Source organism: Rhinopithecus roxellana, chromosome 7 (genome assembly GCF_007565055.1).
Source record: "Rhinopithecus roxellana isolate Shanxi Qingling chromosome 7, ASM756505v1, whole genome shotgun sequence".
Lineage (NCBI taxonomy): Eukaryota > Metazoa > Chordata > Mammalia > Primates > Cercopithecidae > Rhinopithecus > Rhinopithecus roxellana.
The window spans coordinates 26,860,911-26,867,963 of record NC_044555.1 but is presented as its reverse complement, the minus strand read 5'-3'; the positions used below and the strand labels follow the sequence as shown (position 1 = coordinate 26,867,963).

Here is a 7,053-nt window from a genome sequence, read left to right as displayed (position 1 = left end):
AGAATAGCTTGAACCTGGGAGGCAGAGGCTGCAGTGAGCCAAGACCATGCCACTGCACTCCAGCCTGGGTGACAGAGCAAGACTCTGTCTCCAATAAAAAAAAAAAAAAAAAAAAAAAAAAAAAAAAGCAAGTAAGAAGGATGAAGAAAGAAATCTTCCCTCAGTCTTAAAAACCAGTACCCTAAGACAAAAATATGTCACTAGAGACAAGGAGGGGCATTTTACATGGATAAAAGAGTTAATTCATCAAGACAATATACCAAATACACATCTAACAACAGAGTCCCAAAATACATTTAATAAAAACGGACAAAATTGGAGAAATAGATAATTCAATAATAGCAAAAGATTTCAATACCCCACTCTCAATAATGGAGAGAGTAACTAGACAGAAAACCAACAAGTATATGGAAAACTTGGTCAATACTATCAATCAACTTGACCTAAGTGACATCTACAGAACACTTCACCCAACAATAGCAAAATAGACATTCTTTTCAAGCACACATAGAACATTCTCTGAAAAAACAAAATCATATGCTATGCAATAAAACAAATCTCAACAAATTTAAAGAGATTGAAATCATACAAAGCACGCTGTCCTACCAAAAATGAATAAATTAGAAATGAACAACAGGGTAAGGATAGACATATAGGTCAATGGAACTGAGAGTCTAGAAGCCCGAACATTTACAGTCAATTGATTTTCAATATAGAGGTCAAGACCATTCAATGGGAAAAGAAGAGTTATTTCAACCAAACTTGCTGGCACAACTGCAATCCACATGCAAAAGAATGAAGCTGGAACCCGACCTCATACCATACACAGAAATTTAAAAGTGGATCATAGTCCTAAATACAAAAGCTAAAACTATAAAACTTTTAGAAGAAAACATTAGAGTAAATCTCAGTAACTCGGGTCAGACAATGAATTCCCAGCCACAACACTAGAACCACAAGCATAAAAGAGAAAATTAAGAAGCTGCACCTCGGCTGGGCACGGTGGCTCATGCCTCTAATCCCAGCACTTTGGGAAGCCAAGGCAGGTGGATCACTTGAGGTCAGGAGTTTGAGACCAGCCTGGCCAACATGGTAAAACCCAATCACTACTAAAAATACAAAAATTAGCTGGGCATGGTGGCATGTGCCCGTAATCCCAGCTACTCAGGAGGCTGAGGCACGAGAATCACTTGAAGCTGGGAAGCAGAGGTTACAGTGAGCCGACATCACTCCTCTGCACTCCAGCCTGGGCAACAGAGTAAGACTCGGTCTCAAAAAAACAAAAAACCAAAAAAACAGAGAAGCTTCACCTCATCAAAATTTTAAACTTTTGTGCTTCAAAGGATACCTTCAAGAAAGTGGTGAAGACAACCTACAGGGCAGAGGAAAGTATGTGCAAATCATATATGTGACAGGGGATGGTACCAAACTATATTAAGAACTCGATAATGGCCGGGCACAGTGGCTCACGCCTGTAATCCCAGCACTCTGGGAGACCGAGGCGGGTGGATCATTTGAGATCAGGAGTTCAAGATCAGCCTGGCCAACATGGTGAAACCCCATCTCTACTAAAAATACAAAAATTAGCCGGGCAGTAGTGGCGCAGGCCTGTAATCCCAGCTACCAGGAAGGCTGAGGCAGGAGAATCACTTGAGCCTGGGAGGGGGAGATTGCAGTGAGCTGAGATCACACTACAGCACTCCAGCCTTGGTGACAGAGTGGGACCCTGTGTCAAAAAAAAAAAAGAACCCAATAATGACAAGACAAATAATCCAATCTTAAAATGGGCAAAAGATCTGAATAGACATTTCTATAAAGAAGAAATCCAAAAGACCAATAAACACATAAAATGTTGTTCCACATCATTACTTACTGTGGAAATGCAAATCAAAACCACAGTGAAATACCACTTCATACCCTACAATAAAAAAAGACAGTAACAAGTGTTGGCAAGCATATGAAGAAAACAGAACCCTAATACATCACTGGTGGGAATGTAAAATGGTACAGCTGCTTTGGAACACAGTCTGGCAGTTCTTCAGTAAGTTCAACAGAGTTACCATATGATATCATCTACCTAAGAGAAATGAAAACATATGTCCACACAAGAACTTGTACAAGTGTTCACAGAAGCACTATTCACAATAGCCAAAAGGTGGAAGCAATCCAAATGTCTATTAACTGATGAATGGATAAACAAAATGTATTAGGTGTAATAGAGCATTACTGGGCAGGCTGGGCACAGTGGCTTATGCCTGTAATCCTAGCACTTTGGGAAGCCGAAGTAGGCAAATCATTTGAGGTCAGGAGTTTAAGACCAGCCTGGCCAACGTGGTGAAACCCCATCTCCACTAAAAATACAAAAATTAGCCAGGCGTGGTAGTGGGTACCTATAATCCCAGCTACTCAGGAGGCTGAGGCAGGAGAATTGCTTGAACCCAGGGGGCAGAGGTTGCAGTGAGCCAAGATGGAGCCACTTCACTCCAGCCAAGGCAAAAGAGTGAAGCTCCATCTCAAAAAAAAAAAAAAAAAAAAAAAAAAGAATATTACTGGGCAATAAAAACGAATGGTGTCAGGTGTGGTGGCACACACCTATAATCTCAGTTACCCAGGAGGCTGAGGTGGGAGGATCACTTGAGCTCAGAAGTTCAAGGCTGCAGTGCGCTATGATCACACCCATGAATAGCCACTGCCTGCTAGCCTGGGTAACATAGCAAGGTCCCATCTCTAAAAAATTAAAAAAAAAAAAAAAAAGGAATGGAGTATTGATATACGCTACAACAAGGATGAACCATGAAGACATTAAGCTAAGTAAAAGACGTCAGAGGAAAAGACTACATACTATATGATTTCATTTATATGAAATGTCCAGAAAATACAAAGCTACAGAAACAGAAAATAGATTGGTGGGTGGGGCTAGGGCACAGGAACAGGATCGACTGCAAATAAGCACAAGCAATCTTTCAGGGATGATGGTAATGAACTAAAATTGAGTTGTAATCAAGATTTTACAACTCTATAAATTTACTGAAAATCATTGACTTTTATATTATATTTGTAAATTCTGTTATAAATTGTATCTCAATAAAATATGATGTCCTGGCCGGGGCCAATGGCTAACACTTGTACTCCCAATACTTGGGAGGGGAGGGGGGCCGAGGCAGAAGGATAGCTTGAGCCCAAGAGTTTGAGACCAGCCTGGGCAACAGAGGGAGACCCTGTCTCTACAAAAAATAAAATTTAAAAATATAAGCTGAGCATGGTGGTCCACGCCTATAGTTCCAGCTACTAGGGAGGCAGAGGTGGGAGGATCACTTGATCCCAGGAGGCTATAGTGAGCCATGATTGCAACATTGCACTCCAGCCTGGGCGACAGAGAGAGATTCTGCCTGCAAAAACAATTTTTTAAAATATGGCTGGGTGCGGTGGTACACGCCTATAATCCCAGAACTCTGGGAGGCCAAGGTGGGCGATCACCTGTGGTCAGGAGTTTCAGACCAGCATAGCCAACATGGTGAAACCCCGTCTCTACTAAAAATACAAAAAATTAGCCGGGCATGGTGGCGGGCACCTGTAATCCCAGCTACTCGGGAGGCTGAGGCAGGAGAATCACTTGAACCCGGGAGGCAGAGGTGGCAGTGAGCCAAGATCGTGCCATTGCACTCCAGCCTGGGTGACAAGAGTGAAACTCTGTCTCAAAAAAAAAAAAAAAATTCTGAAAGTAAAACATTTTGATGAAAATCAAAACCATCACATTATCAAATATGCCTATTAAAAACTATACTACCCTCCCACCCCTCATTGTGTCCACTCTCATCTTTAGCCTGGCCTCCTGGGTTAAGAATCCCAGGAGGAAAGTAAAGGCCTGACAACAGTAAGATGTAATAGCTGGTGACCTAAAGGTAAACAACGAGTAAGAAAAACTAGGCCAAGAACTTCACTAAGTATAAGTATCTGGGGCCATCATGGATTCAATAGCTTTTTTTTTTTTTTTTTAAGATAGGACCTCACTCTGTTACCCAGGATGGAGTGCAGTGGTTCAATCATGGCTCCCTGCAGCCTTGACCTCCCTGGGATCAAGTAATCCTCCCACCTCAGCCTCCCGAGTAGCTGGGACTACAGGCGTGAACCACCACACCTAGCTAACTTTTTGTATTTTTTTGTAGAGACAAGGTTTTGCCACGTTGCACAGGCTAGTCTCAAACTCCTGGGCTCAAGCAATCTGCCCTCATCAGCCTCCCAAAGTGCTGGGATTATAGGCATGAGCCACCATGCCAGGCCTCAATAGCTTCTTGACTATAGTATATGTGGGGTCATCGTGGATCTTGACCATAAAACAGTTTAAGAACATAGCTCAGCTAGGCGTGGTGGCTCATGCCTGTAATTCTAGCACTTTGGGAGGCCGAGGAGGGTGGATCACAAGGTCAGGAGTTCAAGACCAGCCTGGCCAAGATGATGAAACTCTGTCTTTACTAAAAATACAAAAATTAGCCGGGCATGGTGGCAGGAGCCCGTAATCCCAACTACTCAGGAGGCTGAGGCAGATAATTGCTTGAACCCAGGAGGTGGAGGTTGCAGAGAACCAAGATCACACCACTGCACTCCAGCCTGGGCAACAGAGCAAGACTCCATCTCAGAAAAAACAAAACAAAACAAAACAAAACTCAGGCTCGTGCTCGCTTTGGCAGCACATATACTAAAATTGGAACGACACAGAGAAGATTAGCATGGCCCCTGCACAAGGATGACATGCAAATTCGTGAAGTGTTCCATATTTTTAAATCCCAATATCCATTTTTTCTTTTTTTTTAGACAGGGTCTTACTCTGTCGCCCAGGCTTAATTGCAGTGGTGTGATCACAGTTCACTGCAGCCTTGACCTCCTAGGCTCAAGCGATCCTCCGACTTCAGCCTTTCAAGTACCTGGGACTACAGGCACATGCCACCAGACTCAGCTAATTTTAAAAGTTTTTTGCAGACATGAGGTCAAGCCATGTTGCCCCAGCGGGTCTCAAACTCCTGGGCTCAAGAGATTCTCCCTCCTTGGCCTCCCAAAGTGCTGGGATGACAGTCATGGGCCACCTTGCCTGTCCCCAAAATCCATTTTTAAAGATAATTCCATTCCAGTTATCCAGCAACTTTGTAAATTAGACTAATTTAATTTAGCCTTGCAACTTAATAGAAACAACTTTGGGCTTCAACATAAAAATATAAGTATTTTCTCTGGCAAAGGTGGGAAAATTCACATTTTCCACGAAAAACTGAGGAAATAACATTAATTAAAACCGAATTCTGGGCGGGCGTGGTGGCTCACACCTGTATTTCCAGCACTTTGGGAGGCCGAGGCAGGCGGATCACGAGGTCAGGAGGTCAAGACCATCCTGGCTAACACGATGAAACCCCGTCTCTACTAAAAATACAAAAAATTAGCCGGGCGTGGTGGCGGGCGCCTGTAGTCCCAGCTACTCTAGAGGCTGAGGCAGGAGAACGGCGTGAACCCAGGAGGCAGAGCTTGCAGTGAGCCCAGATCGTGCCACTGCACTCCAGCCTGGGCCACAGACCGAGACTCCGTCTCAAAAGAAAAAAAAAAAGCAAATTCCACTCCAAAGTCAGTAATATTGACCGTAGAAGATTCACATGCTCCTTTTGCAGTCTTTCAGCTTTGTGGTTCTGACTACAATCAATGATCACAAACATATGAATAACTCACTGCCTCACAGTAAAAAACTGAGTCTTAGTTCTCATAAACTAACATAAGACCTGACTGAAATAAAAATATTTGAGGCCGGGCGCGGTGGCTCATGCCTGTAATTCCAGCACTTTGGGAGGCCAAGGCGGGCGGATCACGAGGTCAGGAGGTCGAGACCATCCTGGCTAACACAGTGAAATCCCAACTCTACTAAAAATACAAAAAATTAGCTGGGCGTGGTGGTGGCGCCTGTAGTCCCAGCTACTCCGGAGGCTGAGGCAGGAGAATGGCATGAACCTGGGAGGCAGAGTTTGCAGTGAGCCAAGATGGCGCCACTGCACTCCAGCCTGGGGAACAAAGCGAGGCTCCGTCTCAAAAAAAATATATATAAATATATAAACAATATATAAATATATATAAATATAAAAATATATATAAATAACTATATTTGAGGGGATTCTTCAAAATCTATTCAATTTGGAGGACGTTAAAATATAAGAGTATTTAAATATATTTATCTAGAGTTATTAAAACATACTCGGAATGAGCTATTACCAAAGTGAATTTATATTTCCCAGAGTTTTAAAAATATTATTTTGGCAATTATAGGTACTGATGAGAAGAAATTAGAACCACAAAGAGGCGAGTCTAGAAACAGCATTTTTCTTCTCTTATTTCCTATCCCAGATCCTTAGGAGTTGAACTACCTTCATATGAATAGAAACCCCATCTCTACTAAAAATACAAAAAAAAAAATTAGCTGGGCATGGTGGCACACGCCTGTAGTCCCAGCTACTCGGGAGGCTGAGGCACAAGAATTGCTTGAGCCTAGGTGGCAGAGGTTGCAATGAGCCGAGATGACACCACCGCACTCCAGCCTGGGCGACAGAGTGAGACTCAGCATCAAAAAAAAAAAAGAAAAGAAAAGAAAAGAAAACAATGAAGGGTGAGCACCAAACCCAGATACGTGGCAATATAAAAATAAAGATCATCTCTATCTTGAGGTTCAAAGAACTTTAGGTAGATGTCGGAACACAGATCGTCTTCTATGCAAAATACTTCCAAGCCCTATAAATTCAGAAAGAAAAGAAAAAAATAAATAGCATTGCATTCATCTTGCAATCCCAATATAAGTATATAATTACAAAAACTTTCAGTTAAACCTTTGTGTTTTTTATTTTTATATCTTATATTCCTATTTTCAATATATAAATTTAACTCAGTGATATATATATATACATATGTGTGTGTATATATATACCTTGTGTTTATAAATGTTCTGGGAACAAGATAGTATCTCAACTAAACTTTGTAAATCACCTTGGGTGTTGAATATTTTCATTAATAATAGCTTTTGTGAACTTA

General features: G+C 42.0%; 1 non-coding gene across 1 annotated transcript; it reads left to right on the top strand.

Moving 5' to 3' along the window:
- Positions 1-4,672: 4,672 nt before the first annotated feature.
- On the top strand, positions 4,673-4,779 carry LOC115898803. The gene has a single exon (XR_004058469.1). It is a non-coding gene; the product is annotated as a U6 spliceosomal RNA (small nuclear RNA).
- The last annotated feature ends 2,274 nt before the right edge of the window (positions 4,780-7,053 follow it).